The following is a 23,346-nucleotide window of genomic DNA, read 5'->3' as shown; positions in this document are numbered from 1 at the left end:
CACACACACACACACACACACACACACACACACACACACACACTGACTGCCCAGCTGGCGATCAGAAGTATAGTGCATGTGGGGGAGGTGACAGGGGGGAATGAAGAAAGAGGCTGGAGACAGCTGGCCATGGGGCAGGGGCATCCGGTCTCCTGCGACATGCTCAGCGCCCAGAATATGAGGCGGGAGACTTGCCACGCTGATGGCCAGGGGGTCTGCAAAATGGCCATGGGGCCAGTGGGCTGGGGCCATCCCTAGACATCACAAGCTCAAGGGTCTGGGGTTCTGTTTCCACTCCCCTTTTCATGAAAAACCAGGAGGAGCCCCCTAGTGTGTGGGCAGCCAGAGGAGCGGCAGCCTTGGTTTCTTCTTGGCAGTCGGGGAGCTTGGAGTGTGACCCCCAGGCGTGTGCCACCAGCACACGTGTGTGTGCAGTTGTGCTCTCGAGAGATGGCCGAGCGCACCTCGGATTTCCTGTGCATGGTCCACAGAGCCGCAGCTGCCCCTCTTTTGTCCCAGGGGCCCTGGGAGAGCTGAGGGCACTTCTCAGTGCAGATCGCCTGAGGCCTTCTGGGCCAGGGCACCTGCGTCCCCGGCCCCGCCATTCCTTGTCTCTCCCCACTGTCTGGGTGGGACAGGTGGAGCATAGGACCCAGAGCCAAGCTAGAGACTCTTCTCGAGCAGGGCAGAGACGCTCCCAGGAGCAACCACATGGCCAAGGGCACAGAGCAACTTCAGCTCCATCGTCACCACCTGCAAAGGGCACCTTTCCTGGGATGCTCTGGGGGCACTGGCACAAGAGAATCCTTTCTGAGCAGGGGTCCCGGATTCTAAGTGCACAGTGTGTCCTAGGAAGGAGAGCTGAAGGCCAAGTGGAGACAGTGAAGAGCTTGCAGACTAGTCCTTACTCGGATCCCACCAGCGGTGCATCCTGGGAGGGTGGGCTCCCAACTGCCACACTTGATTTATTTTATTTTATTTTAATTAATTTATTTTTTAAAGATTTTATTTATTTGAGAGAGAGAGAGCACAAGAAGGGGGAAGGGGCAGGCAGAGGGAGAAGCAGGCTCCCCAGTGAGCAGGGAGCTGGACGTGGGGCTCGATCCCAGGACCCTGGGATCATGAACTGAGCTGAAGGCAGACGCTTCACCGATGGAGCCCCTCAGGCGTCCCGCCAGACTTGATTTTAAAGAGAAATCCAAATTCCAGATTTTTAGGTGTAATCCTCAATTTTAAAAGAAATTCGCATGAGTAAAAATTGTGAGATTGTGCCCATGGGTCGAAGCCTCAATCGTCAAGCATCCTGGGGTTGGGATCCCCAACATCCCTGTGAGGATGTCAAGTCTGAAGGCTTGTGACCTGCACAGACTGAATCCCAGGAAGAGGGTCGGTGAGTTCTCCATGGGGCCCTGGAGCCCGTCACAACTCCAATGGGAACCCTGAGTTTGTCTTCCTTCCCCCGGGGAGAAGACAGGTGCCAGGGGCCCACTCGCACCCTTTGGCTCTGCTGCTGACCACACCTGTGATGCCGGGCTCCCAGACAAGCCATTGGTCCAGCCTGTCTGGTTTCAGAAAGTTAGAAGGACTAAGTCAGAAAACCCTGCATGCTCCCTCGTCTGTCCCGGCTCTTCCCAGCAATGTGAGGTATTGTGCCAAAAGATTGGGCCAGTTTCAGGTAGAATAATAAAAATGTAGACATTGAGGGGAGGGGAGAGAGACACACTGACATGGCAGCTTTCCAGGAGAGGCGAGCATCCCCAACGTCCCCGCACCCGCCAGGAGTCCCGGCGGCCCTGGTCCCTGCGCATTGGAAACACTGTCTCCTTCCACGGTGCTGGCCGGGCTCTAGCTGCTGCCACGTCTCTGACTGTAGGGTTTCTCATTGGAGAAACTATAGAAGGAGGTTGTTACAGAGAGATGGTGTAGGATATTTTGTGCCGACTACCTGGCGTATTTACCGCATGGTGTTAGAAACTAGGAAAACGTACAGTGATGGGTGTAGAGACCCCCCATTATCCCACCGCTGATACGCACCCCTCCTACTCCCAGGTCGGTCCTGAGCATTTGAGTTGGGATCAATCCGAGAAAAGTGTGCTTGGCTTTCCAGGGCATGTCCATCGCCCTCCTGGCTCCCCAGTGTGGTAGCTAGAGGGACTAACCAGCTAAAGATCACCTGGTTAGTTCACCATGTCTTTACAGATGGGGAGGAGGCTGAGACGGGGAGGGGGGTGGGCACAGGCCCCCGGCTCTTCTCCCTGCCCCTCACCTGGTAGACATGTGGACTCCATCCCCATCATGCTCCTCCCTCTGTCACAAGCCACCGTGTACCACCTCCCCAGCCCCGGAGGGTGGGAGGCAAGAACAAACACACCCGTATTTATGGAGTTCCTGCTGGGCACCCATGAGGGCTTCATCCTCTCACTAAGGAAGACAGAGGTACCGAATCTGACCCATGACAAACGGAATCCCAGAGTTCATCAGGTGTCCGGGGTCTCCAGAAAGGAAGAGGTTAGATCCCAGGTATTTATGGAGTTCCTGCTGGGCACCCATGAGGGCTTCATCCTCTCACTAAGGAAGACAGAGGTACCGAATCTGACCCATGACAAACGGAATCCCAGAGTTCATCAGGTGTCCGGGGTCTCCAGAAAGGAAGAGGTTAGAGTCTGGGGCCCAGGACCATGCCATCTGGCCTTGGGACTACCCAGGGAAGCACTTGATCGTGGTGTGACTGGGTTTGCAGGTTGGAGCAGAGCACACGCACCAGCGGTCCGGGGCTCATCCTCGCAGCGCTGCACGAACCGTCCCCCGGGAGCGCGGCGGGAAACAGACCCCACAGGACCCCGCACTGCGACTCGCAGGACACCCCCTGGATCACGCATCCCACCTCCCTTTCCTCCCTCCGCCGAGGGGACCCCACACTGGAACTTCCAAATCCATTCTCTTGTCTCTGACCTTCACGAAAGAGAATCAGAGCGTCTTCTGTCGAGTCTGGCTTCGTTCATGGTGCTTCTGAGGGTCAGGCCTCTTCTTCAACGCGGCTCTAGTTGATTTCATTTCGGTAGAGCATTCCGCTACAACATACGTCACTTCATGTACGCACGCCGCTCCCGAGGCGCTCTGGGGTTGTTTCCGCTGTGCGGATGGGCAGGAGAACGCGGCTCCGAGCCCTGTCCGCGCACAGGGCGCATCTGTGTGGGGCGTGCGTCTGCAGGTGGAACGGGCGGTCAGCTGGGCAGACGGGCAGGAGAACGCGGCTCCGAGCCCTGTCCGCGCACAGGGCACATCTGTGTGGGGCGTGCGTCTGCAGGTGGAACGGGCGGTCAGCTGGGCAGACGGGCAGGAGAACGCGGCTCCGAGCCCTGTCCGCGCACAGGGCACATCTGTGTGGGGCGTGCGTCTGCAGGTGGAACGGGCGGTCAGCTGTGCGGACGGGCAGGAGAACGCGGCTCCGAGCCCTGTCTGCGCACAGGGTACATCTGTGTGGGGCGTGCGTCTGCAGGTGGAACGGGCGGTCAGCTGGGCAGACGCGCAGGAGAACGCGGCTCCGAGCCCTGTCCGCGCACAGGGCGCATCTGTGTGGGGCGTGCGTCTGCAGGTGGAACAGGCGGTCAGAGAGTCAGGGTGTCCATCTGGGGACGTGGGACCAAAGAGGTTTCAAAGTTCACGCTCACAGCTGGGTGTGCTGTGGGGTGTGTCTTTCAGCCATGGGGTCTACGTGTGGCGCGGTCTCACCGTGGATGCCATTTGCAGATTCTTGAGAAGGAATGAGGTGCACACACTCCTTCCCATTTGGCTGTCTTGGGAAATGCCTCGTCAGATCTTATGCCCACGCTTTCTGGTGGTTTGTATTTTGATCAATTTATCGTAGGAACGTATTCCTGATAGGAGTCCTTTTGATGTGGTTTGGAGTTGTGGTGTTGGGTTCTGGAGCCCACAGCGGAGAAAGAATTCTTGAGACCTCTTCGGTACAAGCAGGTGGTTTTATTAAATCAGGGGGACAGGACCCCTGGGCAGGAAGAGCTCCTGCCCAGGGATTGTGAGGAGCAACTGATTATACACTGTGGGGTTGGGGGAAGTAAAGACAAAGGGAAATTCCAGAAGGATTTTCATATGCTGAGGAAGCTTCACAGGATATTGGAGGCCTGACTATGGTCAAGCTTAAGTTTTTTCCTCTAGCAAAACATTCAGCCACTGGGACTTTCCTGGGGAAGAATCTTACACTCTACCCGCCTCAAGTACTTGCCCACGGGCTTGTAGGCTAGGAGGACATTTGACTTTATGTCCGTTTCCTTCTGCGTTTGTTTCCCACATCATTTTGTCCAGTAAAAAGATGACAAATATGTATCCCCGTTCTGGGCCTGCCTTGTTTACTCTTAAAGGTGTCTTTTCATAAAAATAGACATTCATTTCAATGATTCCCAATTAATGCAGTTTTTGTTAAGTACACTTCATGCTCTAATAAATCTTTGCTGGCCCCAAGATCCCTAAGGTATCTTCTACAAAGATTATTCCCTGAAACTTCCACAATTATATTTAAGATTCGCCTGGTATTGGTTTTTGTTCCTGGTATGAGGTAAGAGTAAAGACAAATTTTTTCCCCATATGGCAACCAGTTGACCCTGGAGCATTTACTCGGAAGCACCCTCTCTCACTGCTTGTCCCTAGGAGTGCGTCTGTGCCTTTTTCTTAAATGGAATCTTGTAAGGAGGAGTGAAGACTTTCCTGGTCCCTGAAACACAGCCGTATTGAGGTTCAGAGCACTTGGAACACCCAGGAAATCGATGTGAAGATAGGAAGAAGGATCTCTGCCTTTGGAGGGAGATCTGGGGCCAGCGTGAGGTGCCTGGAAGGGAATTGGGGGAGAGAAAAGCCTCCCTGCTGTGGTGGGAAGGGAGCCCTTTCAGTGGGGAGAGAAAAGGGAGAGAGTGAAGGGTTGAGAGAGGGCAGTGTTGTGTTTGCAAAGGAAGGAAACCTCTTGGACCAGGGACCGGGGAGACAGGGGAACTGAGTGTCGCAGGTGTTTTGCACAGAGTGGAGCTCAAAGGAAGGTTTTGAAGTGTGCCCTTTCGACTTTTGCTGGAGTGGAGCTGTACTGTGAGCTCCAGGAGAGAAGAGGGGCGCCGGCCCCCACCCTCCTGGAGATTACTTTGCAGCAGGGAGGGACCCCAGACAGTGGGTCAGGCTCCCCTGAAGAAGGCAGAGGTGCTCACAGCAGTGATGGAGGGCTCCCTCCCGTGGAGTTGCCAGCTGCACCTGCTGGCCAGACCTACCCCTGCCTGGATGGCGGTGGGGGTGGCCTGGGTGGGCCTGGCCTCTGGATGGAGTATCCCCAGGGGTGCCCCAGGGGGCCGTGTGCAAGGAAGGGCCAGGCACTGACTCTGCTGCCTGTCCACCTACCTCCAGGGCCATCTCCTCCATTCTGGGCACCTGGCTGGACCACTACCCGGAGGACTTCTGTCAGCCCCCAGACGTTCCCTGTCTGAAGCAGCTGGTGGCCTACGTGCGGCTCAACATGCCTGGTTCCGACCTGGAGCGCCATGCCCACCTTCCCTGGACTCTGCTGGAGGACCTGGACGCACGGAGGCCGAGCCCAAGGTTAAGAAAACCAAGGGTAGGTGCATGTGGGTGTCTGGTGAAGCGTCGGTCCTGGCCCCACACGGAGGAGCCCCAGAGGCTGGTGTAGGGCTAGAAGAAAGATTGGACTCAGAGCACCCAGCTGGTGGATGGCAGTCAGGGAGACGTCCCGGTGACGGTTCCTTCCTGGCTGCGGCTTCTGCGGGAGACTCTGGGCTGTGCACGCACAGGTCTGTGTCTGATCTGGGGGCAGGAGGGGGACTGGGCAGGAGGACAATGAGGATGGCCGGGCAGGGCTGTGATGCCCCCGGGCCGGCTACCGGTCCCTGTCTTTGCAGAAGGCCACAGATGACATTGGGAGAAGGCTAACAGACACCTGCCCCATCTCCCTGAGAGAGGGAGTGACTACAAAGGGCTCTCCAGGAGCAGATGCTGGAGACTGTCTGGGAAGACTTCTGACACTGCCCAGGACACTGTCCCTGGTTGTTCTTCACTGGATCGTGGTCCACGAGCCGGAGCCTAAGGAGGCGGAGCCCGAGGGTGAGAAGACCGAGGGTAAGTGTATGTGGTGTGTGGGGTTGGGTCAGTGCTGGCCCCACGGGGAGGAGTCCCCAGAGGCTGGTGTGGGTCCAGGAGCAAGGACTGGGCTCAGAGCACCCAGCAGGTGGACCACAGTCGAGGAGACGTCCCGGTGAGGGTTCCTTCCTGGCTGCGGCTGCTCTGGGCACCCCTGGGCTGGGCTTTGTCTCTGCAAAGGCACAGGGAGAGGCAGGCGCATGGGTGAGCTTTTCTCCTCTCACAGCTGTGAACCCTTCTGACCCCTCAGAGCCGCCTCCAACTGCCCCTTTTGCAGATTCTGAGGATCCAGGTGCAGGAGCAGAAGCCAGCAGGTGACCTGACCCTTGTCCAGGGAGAGATGGCACCTGAGCCTCTGGACGGAGCATCCCCAGGGGTGCCCCAGGGGGCCGTGTGCAAGGAAGGGCCAGGCACTGACTCTGCTGCCTGTCCACCTACCTCCAGGGCCATCTCCTCCATTCTGGGCACCTGGCTGGACCACTACCCGGAGGACTTCTGTCAGCCCCCAGACGTTCCCTGTCTGAAGCAGCTGGTGGCCTACGTGCGGCTCAACATGCCTGGTTCCAACCTGGAGCGCCATGCCCACCTTCCCTGGACTCTGCTGGAGGACCTGGACGCACGGAGGCCGAGCCCAAGGTTAAGAAAACCAAGGGTAGGTGCATGTGGGTGTCTGGTGAAGGGTCGGTCCTGGCCCCACACGGAGGAGCCCCAGAGGCTGGTGTAGGGCTAGAAGAAAGATTGGACTCAGAGCACCCAGCTGGTGGATGGCAGTCAGGGAGACGTCCCGGTGACGGTTCCTTCCTGGCTGCGGCTTCTGCGGGAGACTCTGGGCTGTGCACGCACAGGTCTGTGTCTGATCTGGGGGCAGGAGGGGGACTGGGCAGGAGGACAGTGAGGATGGCCGGGCAGGGCTGTGATGCCCCCGGGCCGGCTACCGGTCCCTGTCTTTGCAGAAGGCCACAGATGACATTGGGAGAAGGCTAACAGACACCTGCCCCATCTCCCTGAGAGAGGGAGTGACTACAAAGGGCTCTCCAGGAGCAGATGCTGGAGACTGTCTGGGAAGACTTCTGACACTGCCCAGGACACTGTCCCTGGTTGTTCTTCACTGGATCGTGGTCCACGAGCCGGAGCCTAAGGAGGCGGAGCCCGAGGGTGAGAAGACCGAGGGTAAGTGTATGTGGTGTGTGGGGTTGGGTCAGTGCTGGCCCCACGGGGAGGAGTCCCCAGAGGCTGGTGTGGGTCCAGGAGCAAGGACTGGGCTCAGAGCACCCAGCAGGTGGACTGCAGTCGGGGAGATGCCCCGGTGAGGGTTCCTTCCTAGCTGCGGCTTCTCTGGGAGGCCCTGGGCTGGGTTCTGTCTCTGCAAAGGCACAGGGAGAGGCAGGCGCATGAGTGAGTTTTTCTCCTCTCACAGCTGTGAACCCTTCTGACCCCTCAGAGCCGCCTCCAACTGCCCCTTTTGCAGATTCTGAGGATCCAGGTGCAGGAGCGGAAGCCAGTGCCCCTCCAGAGGCCAAGGCCAGACCACCTGAAGCTGGAGGGACACCTGCCACAGCTGCGTCTGAGCTGCAGGCCACTCCATCCCTTCATCAGCAACTCTGGAGGGAGGGAGATGCCCCCAAATGCCGCTTCTGCCCATTGTGAGAACCAGGTGCAGGAGCAGAAAACAATGCGGCTTCCACGGGGCTCTGCAAAGACAGGGACCGGTAGCCAGCTCAGAGCCATCATATCCCTGCCCGCCCGTCCTCACTGTCCTCCTCCGCGGTCCCCCTGCGGCTCCCACATCAGACACAGACCTGTGCGTGCACAGCGCTGCACCCGGGACAGTGAGATACACCTCCAGGGCTCGGGGTAAGCCCCAGGGAGAAGGACGCTGCCCCCCGCACACCCCGTCCCACCCAGGAGCCTTGACCTGGGTGTGACCGTGATCCACCCACCGGGCACCGATTCCTCATCAGCCTGCTCCTGCTCAGGGTGGGCCCACCCCACATGACCCCTCTACACACACGTACACACACACACACACACACACACACACACACACACACACACGGGAGGGGAGCTGGGGCTGCACAGTCGGATCACAGCGGTGTCTGGCTGGCCTGGCTGGTTCTGGGCCTCCCTGTGTTACCTTTGGGTCCCTCTGGGCAAACGGCCAGAGGCGTCAGGGGTGAGACCTGACCCAAAGTCTGCCGTGGAGGGAATGGCTCTCACCGCAGGCTTTCCTGAGACCATATCGTCGGGACATCGGGATACAGCAGAAGAGTTTGCTCATTGGGGAATCTCCAGTCAAGTGAGCTGAGTAGGAACGGGGCTGTCTCTAGAATGCGGGTGCCTTTGACAGCTCCTTGGGCATCTTGGGGACCCCTGGCCATCAGCCTGGCATGTCGCCACCCCTATGCTATGGCCCCGGGCATGTTCCCAAGAGACAATGCCCACACCCCACGGCCCAGCTGCCTCCAACCTCTTCCTTCTTTCCCCCTTGTCACCTCCAGGGTCCACTCCCCCTTTGACCCCACCTGGGGAGTGTGTGTGTGTGTGTGTGTGTGTGTGTGTGTGTGTGTACAGCCTTGTGTGTGTACCTGTGCCCACAGGAGGAAGCCCAGGGGAAAGGGCCCCACATGGGAGTGTGGGCGGGGGTCCCCCAGAATCTCAGGGGCTCTCGTTCCCAAAGGAAACCCCATGGGAAGCTGAAGCCCTGGCCTAGGAAGCTGGAACCCTCCCTGTTCCTCTAGCCTCTGCTCACCTGGCAGGTCCCAGGCCAGTCCCTGCCTCTCCTGCCCTCAGTTGGCCAACTGTCCCACGAGGGTTTGGAGGAACTTCATTAGTGTGGCTCAGCGTGGCTGGTCGGCTCCCACCTGTTGGGTGGGTGTGGCGCAGGAGCGCTGGGGGTGGGCGAGGTCCTCCCACCAACGGTCGGGCGGAGGCGGGTGCATCCTGCGCAGGTGCGCGCACGGACCGGCAGACAGTGTGCGCATGCGACCCCACCTCGCAGCAGGCATGCGCAACACCGAGGTGCTCGCCACGGGGTTGGTTCACGTGTCCCTATCTCCACCGCCTGCTCAGAGACCCTCACGTCCTCTTAGGCGGGGGCGGGGCGGGGCGGGGGCAGCCCTACTCCTGCCAGGCAGGGCGGCTGGACTGAGCGGACATGGAGACCCGGGGACTAGAGAGGAATGAAATATACCCCCCACCCCGCCGTCCTGGCCCCCACCGTCCCATCCAGTGTTCGTCTCGGTGCATGGCTGGGTCAGGGTCGGGGTAGGGGGAAGTGGACATGTCTGAGCAGGGAGGAGGTCGGGCTGCCTTTTCCTCCTCTACATCCCCTCCCCCTGTCTTCCCGGCATCCCCACCCCTCCCCCCAAGGTCCAGCACTTCAAACACCTTCACCTCCCTGCTTTAATCCCCAACATATCCTCCTGAGCTGGGAGTCACTGACCCCATCTTCAAAGTAGAAGACTGGGGTCCCAAATGTTACCATAGGAGCCTGCCTGTCACAGGGCTATGACACAGCCCTGCTGTGGGTTTGAACCCAGATCAATCTGACCCAAAGCCTGAGCTTCCAGAGGAGCCCGAGGGAGTAGCCTCTGAACCCAGCCTTGGAGATGAGGCCATCCTGGAGGGGAGGGACAGCAGGCGGCTCTGAGCAGCAAATTCTTGACAGGCTCCCTGGGGGAGGAAGGCCCTACAGACGCTGGAGTGGGGTGAGGGGCGCACACTGGGGAGGGCAACTACCAGATCACACAGGGCTCCTGGGATGTTGGGCCAGGGGTCGGGGGTCACTTTAGGTTGGGGGGGTCAGAGGACAAAATCCAGGCAGTCTTACCAGAGCCACGGCATCCTAGATTTGGAGGAAGCTTGGTGGACATGTTATGGCCCCCACTCAAGCATGGATATCCAAGCACCAGCCAGGGGTGAGGAGGCTGCCTCAGTTTCCTTCCGTGTAAAGTGGGGGCCGTGGTGATCGCCTGCCTCCTCCCCGGGCTGGGCATGCTGCCTGGAAGGTCCAGAGATGGCTTCTTGTGAGAGTAGCTGTTCCGGTGAGGTCCTGGGCATCAGGGAACTCTGGGACAAAGCCCATGTTGATTCCTCCTCCACGTGGGGTTGGAGGAGCTGGCTGAGTGCATGCAGAGAAGGGATGCGTTATTCCTGCTGCATCAGAGCTGGTCACAGGACTTGGAGTGAGGGCTCCTTTTGGTCTTGGGTGCTGTGTTGGGGGTCTGGTGGTAGAATTGAAAGGCTGACTTTGCATTGACCAGACACCCTGGGTGAATGGGTGCCCTTGGGGGTCCATGGGCACAGGTGTCAGTGACCCGCACATGGGAAGGTGTGAAGGAAGTGCACAGAAGACAGTGCCCTGGGCTATGCATGGTTTCCTGCCCATGGGCAGTGCTCCTTGGCAGTATTCAGCTAGTCTTCTTGTTTGCACAGCACAGAAGGCGACTAATGCTGTGAGTGGTTCATGGGAAGCCAGCTCAGTCTGTTGCTGGGCATCATGTCTGGCAGTAGGAGAGGTAAGGCTGAAATGACAGTCTGGGGGTGGCCTGGAATGTCAGTTGAGGCAGAAATTGCCCAGGTAGCCTGACCCACTCGAGCCTGTAATTGCTTCTCTGCCCAGCAACCCAGACTTGGACAATGGCCCTCTAGCTGACTGGCATCTGGAACGGTTAGAACGTTCCTCTGGTTCAGTAGAGGGAGAAGATCAGAGTAAACCTAAAGTTAGTAGAGCAAAATAATTATGAATATTAGAGCAGAGGTCAATGGAAGAGAAGAACACGCAAGAAAATCAGTGAAAACAACAGTTTTCTCTTCTAGAGATTAACCAAATTCACAAAAGAGACCAAAATGGAACCATGCTATACCAAAATATTGGCTCACTGAGATGAAGCAGATAATTCTGAGAAGCACACAAACTACCAAAAGTGACTCCAGGAGAAATGGAAACCCTGAGTAGACCTATAGTAAGTACATAGACTGAAGTAGTAATGAGAACTTCCCAACAATGAAAAGTCCAGAACCCAATGCTTTCCCTGGTGATTTGTCCCACACATTTAAAGAAGACATAACACCAATGCTTCTGAAACTCTTCAAAAACTACAAGAGGAGGGGACACTTCCCACGTCACCCTAGAATGCCAGCATTGTCCCAATTCCAAAGACTGACAAAGAACTTACAAGAAAAGACAACTGCAGGCCAAAATCCATCATGAAGAGAGATGCAAAAATCCTCAACAGAGTTCTAGCAGACAGAATCTAGCAGCACATTGACTGGGCGTTATGTCGTGACCGGTGTGATTTATGCCAGGAATGCAAAGGCTGTTCAGTGTAGCTACTGAACGTCGTATGCCACGTCCACAGGAAACATGACGTCTCGATGTAGGGTAAGCTCTGACAAAATCCAAACCTTTTCATAAGTGCTCACAGTAAAATAGAAATAGAAGATTAAATTGTGATAAGGGAGAGGCGCCTGGGTGGCTCAGTGGGTTGAGTGCCTGACTTTTAGTTTGGGCTCAGGTCATGATCTCCTGGGTCGTGAGATCGAGCCCCATGGCAGGCTCCACACACACAGGAAATCTGCTGGAGATTCTCTTCCTGTCCCCCTCTTGGGTCTCACATGCACTCTCTCTCCCTATCTCTCAATCTCTCAAATAAATAGTCTTTAAAAATTATGATAAAGGACATTTATGAAAAAAGCTCATATGTATATCATTCTCAGTGGTGAAAGACTGAACGATTTCTCCTTAAAATCCGAAATAAATCAACGATGCCCACTTCCACCACTTCATTTCAATATCATCATGGAAGCTTGGTCAGAGAAATTATACAAGATGAATAATTAGAAGCTCCGAAATGGAAGGGAAGAAGAAATAGTTTATTTATATATGACATAATCTTATATGCAATAACTCCTAAGAATAAAAAAAAAAAACCTTCTATGTGAGATTAGAACATTTTCCAAAAGATATGCGCAGAGAAGACCAACACGTATGGATCAATGGAACACCATTGAGAATCAAGGAATACATACACATAGGGTCAGTTGTTTTCAAATACGGAACCAAGATCATTCACTGAGGCAAAACCAGTGTTTGCAGCAACTGGTGTGAGGAGACCAGATATCCGCATACAAAAGAGTAGAGTCAGAGCATTACCTCACCCCATGTAAACAAGTTAACTCCAAATGGATCAAAGAACTAAATTTAAGAGCCAAAACTCCAGCAGTAAACTCAGAGCACTTAGGGGCAAATCTTCATTCTCTTGGATTTGGCAGCGGTGTCTCTAATATGGCATCCCAAGCACAAACAGCAGCAGAAAAAACAGAGACATTGGACTTCATTATTGCTAAATACTTTTCTGAATGAAAGGACAAACTCAAGAGAATGTAAAGAAACCCAAAGAATGGTAGGAAATATTTGCAAATCATAAATCTGACAAGCGTCTTGCATCTAGAATACATAAAGAATTCCTACAACTTAAGAACATAAACTACCCCGTTAAAAATAATAGGCATTTCTCCAAAGAAGAGTCCAACGGCCCGGTAGGCACATGGGAAGGTGGTCATCATGATGGCGTGGGGAGACCCAAGCCAACACCGCCGTGACGTACCTTCCCCACCCAGGAGGGGCGATGCTGAATAAGCAGAAACGACGAGTGTTGGAGAGGATGCTGGGAAATACAGTGGAATTCCTCCAGCCACAACGGGAATGAAGGATAGAGACTCGCTATCACGTGGGTGAACTTAGAAAACTTGACACTCAGTGGAAGAAACCAGATGCAAAATACCACATACTGTGCGATCCCACGCGCGTGAAAAATTCGTCGTAGGTCAATGAGTAGGGACCGGTGCCAGGTTTGTGGTGGCCAGGGAGCAGGGGGAGTGGGGAATGGCCAGTGACCGACGGTAGCGGGTGCGGGGTTTCTCTCTGGGCCACTAAATGTGCCTGGACTAGACGGTGGTGATGGCGCACGGCGTGAGAAATGTAGTTACTATCAGTGAATTGCACACTTGGAAATGTTGAAAAAGATGAAGTTACTTTATATGAAATTAGAAACATAACATACCTGGACATGAAAAGAAAAAAAAGGCCAAAAGAACAGAAACGCCTTCCTGGAGAGGACAGGGAGACTCTGGCCCTGACGGTGGCCCTGGCGGTGACTCCTGCACGGCCGGAGGCGGGCTGGAGCTCGGGCTCCGGGGCTGCTGCGGGACTGGGTCTTGCTGTGCTGCGCCCGTCTGCTCTAGCTCTGCAGGGGGAGCCAGCGCGGGCTCCGTGTCGGTGCGGACGCTGGGGCTGCGTGCGGAGCTGGGTCGGCTCTGAGTCCCGCACAGGCTCTGTCTCTGGAGTTGGTGATGGAGCTGTGGGTCAGGGGGCTACTGACCCTGGGGACACTGGGCTCCAGCCCGGGGCTCCTGACGAAGGCGCGACGCAGAAGATGGACGCGCCCCGAGCTCCAGCGGCTTCGGGCTGTAGCAGCTTCTGCGGCCGCATCTACGCGCAGTGTTCACTCGCCCCGGGGCTGCGGCCCGTTCTCGCCCTTGAGATGGTGGCGGAGCAGCAGGAGGAGGGAAGATCAGCCACCCGACGGCCCGTCCACGTGTCTTCTCGAAGGAAACACCCCACAGCCTTGCTTCCACAGCAGCGCTGAGCCGGGTCGAGCGTGGGCTGCGGTTCTCGGGCGGCTCTGACTCAGGCCGCGGGGCGGGACTGGGTGGGAGAACTGGAGGTGGAGCTGGCTTTGCTCTGGAGTCAATGCCAGAGGTGGTGTTACCTCTGCAGGGGCGCGTGGGCAGAAGCTGGAGGGGCTCCAGTCCATGGGGCGCTGGCTCGGGCTCTAGAGCTGGTTCCGCGGCTGGTGCGGGTTCTAGGGTGTTAGATGGTTCTAGGTCTGCCGCTGCCGCCAGAGCCGGCTCCCTCCCCAGCGGGTGCGAGGTCTTGTGCGAGATGCACTAACTCTGTACCCCCTGCTTGCTGACTGTGGGTGAGACGCTGAGCCACGGGGCAGGCTGCGAGCTCCGAGGGCAGGGAGGGTGTCTGGGGTTCAGCTCCACATCCAGCGAACAGACACGGGGGCTGATGACGCACAAGGGGGTGACAGAGTGAAGATGAGAGTCTGGGGCTCAGATTCTCATCTGTAAACAGCATCCTGGCATCACAGGGCTGCTGAGGGATCCCACTGATTCATTAACATGTGAAGTGCTCCTACCTCCCAGGCACTGTTTTGGGGGTTGGGGTCAGAGCAGTGAGAAGCACGGTCCCTGCTCACATGGGGCTGCCGGGAGCCATGGGTGAGGCGGACATCCCTGTGTAGCAGCTGAGGACCGACCCACATGAGGCCTGTGGTGAAGGGGATGTGGGACCCTTGGTCTGACCCCCCCGCCCCTTAGCCATCATCTCTATGCAGCCGTTCTGGTCACTATCCCAAGTGTTGTCATCCATGAAATGGGCACGCGAGGAAAGCCGCTCCTGGGTTCGAGAGCTGTGTCCAAGTGCAGAACCAGGTCTAGTCGTCTCGGGAGGGGATTCAGCTGCAGCACCGGCCCCCGAGCTAGAGCCAGGTCCCACACGGATGCTGCACAGCTCCAGAGACGGGGGCGGCTCCCGCTTCAGCTCTCCCACCAGCTCAGGGCTCAGAGCCCGGGTTTGAGCTCGAGAGCTCCGGCGCCCGCCGTGGAACTCGCCATCCGAGGGCCGGCGCCTCCACCGTCACACCCTTGCCATCGTGCAGGAGGTCAGGAGTGCGGCTGGGGGCGGGAGGGTCCCTCCTGGGCAGGTCACCCCAGGTACTTCGGTCACTCCACTCAGAGTCCCCCTTCCCCATCCCTCCCAGAGGTCACAGCCCAGGGGTCCGCAGCCCCGCTTCCCAAACAAGGCTCCACGTGGACGAGGAGACCTGGGATGTTGGAAGTCGAGGCTTGTCCCTTAAACGCTGTATAAATGTTGACCCAGAAACTCCACTTTATGGATTCTGTTGCCAATCAAGAGAGGTTTATGGACATGGGTGTTCCCTTCAGCAGGGTGGGAGTGACAGCTCGGACATGGCCCTGTTCCAGAGCCCGGGGCTCTTTGGAAATCCTGATGTGGGGCCACAGAGATTGGGAAGGAGGGAGAGGATGGAATGGGGGAAAGCAGGTTTGGGAAGAGCACAAGCCGGTCAGCCACACTGACGCATGCGCACAGCTGCCCGAGCTGGCCCGGAGTTCCTGGACTGTGTGTGTGTGTGTGTGTGTGTGTGTGTGTGTGTGTGAGAGAGAGAGAGAGAGAGAGAGTCCGGGGTCGAGCACGCTGGGTGATGGGTGCACCTGCGGCCTGGGATGCATGCTGCTCACTGTTCTCCCAGACAGGGGTGCCCAACACCCTTCTCTCCAGGGGACCTGCGGGGACCTCCACGTCCTCAGGCACCAGAAGGCCACCGGGCCCGGGAATTCACCTTCTCCAGCAGAGGACAGATGGGGCATCTTTCTCTGGCCAGGATTAGGAACTCTGATCCCGGGAAAGGAGAGCTCTCCTGGGACTCATGGCCCAGCCAGGCACCCATGGGCACCGTGTATGTGATGGAGCCAGAGCGGCTGGGCCTTGGAGGGAATGTGTGTCTTACACGAGCCTTGCGCAGGGCAGGCGGGAGCAGCAGCCCCTGCTTCCTGGGGAGCAGGGCTGTGTGCGGAAGGAAGGAGGCCAGGGCGGAGCCTTCCCAGCCACACCACAGTCTCTCCCTTGGTCCTGAAATGAGAGGATTCCCATCCAGGGAAGGGGGGCCTGCAGCCCCTGGAGGGCACTGAAGCCGCCAGCCCCGCTGCCCGCAGGCCATTTGCACAGGATCACCTCCGGCACTTCTGTAGCACGTTGTCCGTGTTCGTGTGTGGACAGTGATTGGCCCAGTCCGTGCTGGTGCATTTCCAGAGGCAGACTAGAAACCGTCGGGTAGCTGCTAGTGGGACAGAGGACCCCGCCCAGAGAAGCCGAGGATGTCCCTCTTCCTCCGGAGCTGGGGAAGGCAGCCGTTGTCCTGGGGCAGGACCTGGTCCAGGTGTGTGTCCTTTCTAAGTCCCCGTGTTCAGTGGGCCTCATTGTGCCTGAGAACGGCCCCCTCAGCCCTAGAGTTGGGAGCAGTGAGGGGCTGTCTCTGGCCCTGGCCCAGGATCACGACGGGAAACCATCCTGCCCTTGAGAGGACGGGTCTCCTTCAGGACCCAGGGAGAGGACTGGCCCCTCTCCCCTCCCCAGATCCAGCACCCTCGGGACCCTGTAAGAGCTCTTCATCCGAGGAGGAGTCCTGGAGAGCATGTGTGTCTCGTCAGCCCAGCAAGTGAAAGAACCAAACCCCAATGCTCAGGTTCTAACCGAAGTAGAATTTCCATGTGCTCCTCTCTCTGGATTTACTGTGTGAAGTGAGGACGCCTCCCACTGCTCCTGGGCTCCCAACCAAGGGCCTGGCGGCTGCGTGGAAATCCTGAATGGCTTGGGGGGGGAGCTCACTGGTGACACCGCTCACCCTCCCCCACTGGGCTCTGCAATCCAGGCTCTGTGCCCAGCATAGGTCAATCATCAGCACCCCACATGCTCCTGTCATGGGAGCGATCATTCAGCATCACCCCATTGCACAGAGGAGGAGAGCGAGGCCCAGAGAGGGAAGGCAAATGGCTCCAGCCGCAGTGCTGCTTGGCAGAGAAGCTGGAAGGCCAGCCCTTCCAAGCCCCCTCTAGCCCAGCCAGAGACTCCCTGAGCCCAGAGCGAGCCCTCCCCTGCCTGCCCAGCCACGCACTGGCCCCTGAGCTTTATAATGGCCCTTTCTTGACCCTCAGGGTGTTGCTGGCCGACTAGGAGGGGGAGTCCCGCTGGCGGGACAGGCTACAGGACAGAGCGACACGTCTGAGCTAGCAGGAGCCACACTCTGGTCTCCCTCCCGGAGCCTGCCCGGGTGCTGGAATCTGGGTGCTCTAGGGGCCAGCACACAACAGGGTCTGTGCTGCCCAGGGAGCCATGGCCCCCAGGGAGAATCCACTCTACCCTCTCCCTGCTCCTGCCCAGCCTCACCTCTCCTCACCGTGAGGCTCTAGGACCCGGAACTAGGCCCCGTAGGGCTGCTCGGGCTCCAGCTTGTAATGATTTTGCAGCCCCCGAGCAGCTGGATTTCCTGGGGCTGGAGGGAGGACTGGCTGCAGACAAGGACTGGGCTGGGGAGGATGCGGGGCCTTGTTGGGGGGGCAGGATGGGGCAGGGGCTCAGTCCTGGGGCCCCTGCTCGTGTCTAAAAAGGGCTGAAATCCCTGAATACCCAAGGGGTCCCTCATCACAGTAACAACACCCTCACACTTGGGCTTTCCGGTGGTGGACACCTCCTCTCTGGCCTCCTTCCCGCCCCTCCGACTCCAGCCAGGGCTGTAGCCAGGGGCAGGCTGGACCTCTGTCCATGGTCCTGCCAGGAAGACAGGCAGAATGAGAAGAGGAGAGGGGGAAGGGGCGGACCAATCTTCGCCCTGCCCTGAGTCAGCCTCCATTGCTGCCTCCAGGTCCCTTGGCCCAGCCATGCACTTAGCTGGACCCTGGGAGGGAGTCTGCATTCCAGGCCAGCTGGGTGGGGGGGTATTCAGTGACCTCTGCGTCCCCAGATGTCCAACCCACCTGGCCTTGCACCCTAAGCCTTGCCACCCGCGGTGGGCATGGTTGTGGGCTCAGCAGACTTTGGAGCCACAGAGCAGTTGGAGGTGGGGGGGTGGAAACATGGGGGACCGGTAGGTGAGGAGCCAGGGCCTCATGCGTGGGTGCCGCAGGACGGAGTCATGATACACATGCTGTGTGCAGATCCGCTGGCACACCTGGCCATGACACACCTGGCTGGCCCTCTTGGTCTCACTGGCCTCCGGGGTGAGCGCGATGCTGGGAGCAGAAGGACAGCAGGAGCCAGTCCTGCACACGTCTGCTAGCAGTGGCTGCAGGGCAGGGCCAAGCTGCAGAGACTCAGAGGCAGAGAGCATGTGGCCAGAGAGGAGCTGAGAGAGAGCTGGGGAGCGCTCTGAAGGGAGGGGGGCAGGGCCCGACCCCAGCCTGGAAGGCTGTGCTACTAGCTGTCTGGGCCCTGGGACACACTGGCCTTCCTTGGACCATCTCACAGTTCTGTGCCAGAATCCTGGGCCAGCTCAGTACGGAGCCTCTGCCTCCAGGTCACCCAGGAGGCCGGGGCCTCAGCCTCCACTCAGGCTCCACTGGGGCAGGGTCTGTGTCCAAGACCATTCACGTGGTATTGGCAGGATTCGGGTCCGAATGGGGGTCTCAGGACTTTTCTGTCAGCCTGGACCCTCTGTAGGTTCTTTGGACTGGGGTCTCTCAGGGCAGCTCTTACTGTCTGATCTTGCTTCTCCAAAGCACGGGATCAAAGACAGACACACAGACAGACAGAAACACAGAGACAGAGACAGAGAATGAACACAGGAGAGAGGGAACCAGGAGAAGTCACAGACTTTCCTCCAGCTGCTTGGAAATGACGTCCCATCGTTCTGCCCCATTCTCTTCCTGAGAGCCCAGTCACACAGGCCGTCTGCCCGGAAGGGAGGGGACTCCCCAGGGATGTGTGACCAGGATTCGGGAATGCCCGGGAACCACTGTGGAGACTGCCCAGCACATGGGCGCAGACGAGGCCATGGGACCTGAGCCTAAATCTAATGGGAGCCCCTGAAGTCTGTGTCGTGAGAGGACAAGGTCAGAATCCGTTCATTGCGACCTTCCCACGGGGCTGGGACACAGGCAGGAGAGGGTGGCTTTGCCTGGACCCCAGAGCAGACCCAGCCCCTCTGAGCTGTGTTCCAAGCCCCGTCCAGCCCCTGGCTCACCCTTGCATTGCCAAGTGTGTGCCCCAGCCTCCTGTGACAGCAGGTACGGAATGTATGTAGAGGTCCTACCCCTGATGGCGTCCCTAGAAGTAGAAGCCAGAACACCCCACTGTGCAGATGGGGAGCCTGGGAGGCCCTGAGAGGCACAGGTCTGTCCAGGGTCACAGCCTTGGCATGAGCAGGAGCCCAGTCTGAACCCAGCTCTGCGCCCTCACAGCGGGGACACCGGCTGCACCCAGGCCTTGTGGGGGCTGTGGGTGGGCTGTGTGGGTGTCACTGTATGGACGGGCCATGGGGGGGAGGGTGAGCATTGAGCAGCTGGGGGAGGGGGGCCCTCGGGGGGCTCTTGTGTCAGGAGGAAGTCGGGTAAGGGGACCCCAGGAGGTGGTGACCTCACTTCCCTGACAACAGAGCCCAACAGAATTTGGAACCCGGGTAACCAGGCACCCACGTTCTAGAGCCAGCCCCTGCCCAGCTCATTTCGTTGGAGATCCTCGAACGAAGAACATGTTTGCGTGTTGCATCCCCAAGTCCGGAGGCTGCAGGCTGAGGAAAGCACGCCCTGCAAACACTTCCTCTCGCTGGGGATGTGGCGTCAGGGCTCCCCGACGCCTCTGGCCATTTGGCAGGAAGGACCGAAAGGTGACACCAGGAGGCCCAGAGCCGTCCAACCCAGCCCCACATGTTCTGATCCGACTGTGCAGCCCCAGGTCCCCTCCCTCTGTGTGTGTGTGTGTGTGTGTGTGTGTGTGTGTGTGTGTGTGTGTGTAAGAGGGGTCATGCAGGTGGGGCCACCCCAAACAGGAGCAGGCTGATGAGGGGTCAGATGCCTGGTGGGTGGGTCGTGCTCAAGGTCAAGGCTGGCTGGGTGGGTTGGGGTGTGGTGGGCTGTGCCCTTCTGCCCAATGTTTATCCCGAGCCCTGCAGGGATGGGTCACTGTCCCGGGTGCAGGGCTGTGCACACACAGGTCTGCGTCTGATCTGGGAGCAGCAGGGGGACTGGGCAGGAGGACGATGGAGACAGCCAGGCAGGGCTGTGATGCCCCTGGGCCGGCTACCGGTCCCTGTCTTTGCAGAAGACCATGGATGAGACTGAGAGGAGGTTGTTGGACACGCCCTCCATCTCCCTCTCGGAGGAAGTCAGTTCAGAAAGCTCTCCAGGTGCAGGTGTTGGGGACCACCAGGGAAGGCCTCTGACCCCGCCCAGGCCACTGTCCCTGGTGGTCCTCCACTGGACTGTGGTCCATGAGCCCGAGGGTGAGGAGGCTGGGGCTGGGTGCATGTGGTGTGCGGGGGATGGGTCAGTGCTGGCCCCACAGGGAGGAGCCCCAGGAGGCTGGTGTGGGGCCAGGAGCAAGGACTGGGCTCAGAGCACCCAGCGGGTGGACTGCAGTTGGGGAGACGTCCCGGGGAGGGTTCCTTCCTGGCTGCGGCTGCTCTGGGTACCCCTGGGCAGGGCTCTGTCTCTGCAAAGGCACAGGGAGAGGCAGGCACGAGGGTAAGCTTTTCTCTCACAGCTGCTCCACCATCTGAGGAACTAGAGCCGGCTCCAAGTTCATGGGCAGCTGCAGAGGGAGGGGTGGTGCCTGCAGCGACTTCAGCAGGAGACCAGGAGCCAGCGGGTGACCTGGCACCTGCCCACGGAGAGCCTGAAGCCGTCCAGGAGGAGCCTGCTGGAGAACCTGCCCACGGAGAGCCTGCCCCTGCGCTCGGCACTGCTCCTGCCCTCACCCCTGCTCCGGCCCCTGCTTGTGCTCTTGTCCTTGCTCCTGACCCAGCTCCTGCCCTTGCTCTGCCTTTTCCCCTGCCCCTGCCAGAGCCGCTGCCCCTTCCCCTGCCCCTGCCTGTGCTTCTGTTCTTGCTCTTGACCCTACTCCTGCTCCTTCCCCTCCCCCTGCCAGAGGCACTGCCCCTTCCCCTGCCAGAGCCGCTGCCCCTTCCCCTGCCCCTGCTTGTGCTCCTGTTCCTGCCCCTGCTACTCCCCCTGCCCCTGCCCGTGTTCCTGTTCTTGCTCCTGACCCAGCTCCTGCCCTTGCTCCTGCCCCTTGACCTGCCCCTGCCTGTGCTCCTGACCCTACTCCTGCCTCTGCTCTTGCCCCTGCCCCTGCCAGAGCCGCTGCCCCTTCCCCTGCCCCTGCCAGAGCCACTGCCCCTTCCCCTGCCCCTGCCAGAGCTGCTGCCCCTTCCCTTGCCCCTCCCTGTGCTTTTGTTCTTGCTCCTGACCCAGCTCCTGCCCTTGCTCCTGCCCCTTCCCCTGCCCCTGCCCCTGCCCCTGCCTGTGGTCCTGTTCTTGCTCCTGACCCAACTCATGCCCCTGCTCCTACCCCTACCCCTTCCCCTGCCCCTGCCAGAACCGCTGCCCCTTCCCCTTCCCCTGGCCCTGCCAGAGCCACTGCCCCTTCCCCTGCCCCTGCCTGTGCTTCTGTTCTTGCTCTTGACCCTACTCCTGCTCCTTCCCCTCCCCCTGCCAGAGGCACTGCCCCTTCCCCTGCCAGAGCCGCTGCCCCTTCCCCTGCCCCTGCTTGTGCTCCTGTTCCTGCCCCTGCTACTCCCCCTGCCCCTGCCCGTGTTCCTGTTCTTGCTCCTGACCCAGCTCCTGCCCTTGCTCCTGCCCCTTGACCTGCCCCTGCCTGTGCTCCTGACCCTACTTCTGCCTCTGCTCTTGCCCCTGTCCCTGCCAGAGCCGCTGCCCCTTCCCCTGCCCCTGCCAGAGCTGCTGCCCCTTCCCCTGCCTGTGCTCCTGTTCTTGCCCCTGACCCAGCTCCTGCCCTGGATCCTGCCCCTGTCCCTGCTCTTGCATCTGTCCCTGCTCCTGTACCTGCCCCTAGCCCCACCCCTGCCCCTACTCCTGCTCCCAGAGCCACATCCAGAGCCCACAGCCCTGCGGGGAGAGCTCCTTGTACAATCACCCTTAGTTCCAACACCCGACCCTGACGCCCCCCCACAATGTTTCATCCCCTCCCCCTATGTTCTTTCTCTCTGGTTTATTTTAACTGTTATATTATCTTTCCATGTTCTGTATGCTGTTTATTATTTATTTTAAATAAAAGTAATCGTTTTCAGTTGAACACGTCATGAGCAAGGAGTACATTCCCGACGCTGTGCCACCGCGACACAGAACACGTTACTCACTAGATCCCCGGGTCATTAAAAGGACAGAAATCAGGGTGGGGCCGATGGAAGCGAGGAGCAGGGCGAGGTGCGTAGCAGAGGCTCGGAGCGCCCGCTCTGAGTGGAAGAGGCCTTTAACCGCCTCCGCTCTGACCTCCGTCTGTACTTCCTAACTGAGGACGTCCTTCCTGCCGGCTCCTCTGTTCGCTCAAGTGAAAGACCCAGCGGGCACCTAAATGACCCCTCACGCAATGACCCCTCACGCAATACCCCCTCGTGACTGACCCCAAGACAATGAGGGACCGGAACCTTACTGCCCCCCAGAACAACCCCCCGACCCTTGTCCTAGATTTCCCGCACATGAAAACCCAGCTGTGTTTTCAGGACCTGGAGATCATGCCAGGCCTCTGCGTGCCCGCGTCGGCCGCGCTGAAATAGATTCCCTTCCTGTGTCACCGCCACGCGTCCCTCTGCCTTGGATTCGGGACACTGTGAACAGCGTAACGGAGCAAGTCCAGCACCAGTTCTCCCCTCCCCAGGGCTCACTGCTGCTCCTCTCACTGCACTTCTGCTGTTGGCGAGTGACTTTTTGGAACTCATTCTGTCAAATCTGTATTCCTTGTCGTGGCCCCGGAAGTGCCTGCTCTGGGGATACAGTGGTCTACTGTCGATTGGGTGAGATTTCCTTCAACATCCGGAAACCACCCCCGAAGAAAACGACTTCCAGCTTTGCAGATGGGGGGAGGGCTCTGGGTGCGCGTGGGTCACGATCCGCCTTCGGCACCAGCCAGGCCCGGTAGGGCTCTGCCTTGGCCTTCACTTCCTACCCGCAGACTCTGACAATCACCCGAGGGGAGAGCCTAGGGCCCTCTCAGGTGGGCCCTGAGCCTGCACCCAGCCCGTGCACGCTCCGGAATAGGTCAGAGCTTCCAGGCCCTTCTTCCCTGACGTTCCTCATCCCTCAGCCCTAATTCTAGGGATTCTGCTTGACTTCTCCTTGCCCCAACTGTTATCTATCGCCCTGGGCAGCAGAGACTCACATGTGCCCTTAAATGTTTGGGACACCGAATGCCCTCCGGCAGCCACCTCACTACCGGGAGAGCTTGGGGAAAGCAAGAAGTCACAGAGGACTCCAAAGGTCTGGACTTGGTGTTTCCCTCTCCTGAGATGGGGACACCTGTGGGGGGAGCATGTGGCCAGCTGGCGGGGAGAGCAGGCACCTGACGCGGACAGATGGGATAGGTGAGGCCCGAGGCCC

The sequence above is a fragment of the Ursus americanus genome, chromosome 18 (assembly GCF_024610735.1).
Source record: "Ursus americanus isolate L20-20 chromosome 18, mUrsAme1.1.p, whole genome shotgun sequence".
NCBI classification, from domain to species: Eukaryota; Metazoa; Chordata; class Mammalia; order Carnivora; family Ursidae; genus Ursus; species Ursus americanus.
This window is presented reverse-complemented; position numbering follows the sequence as displayed.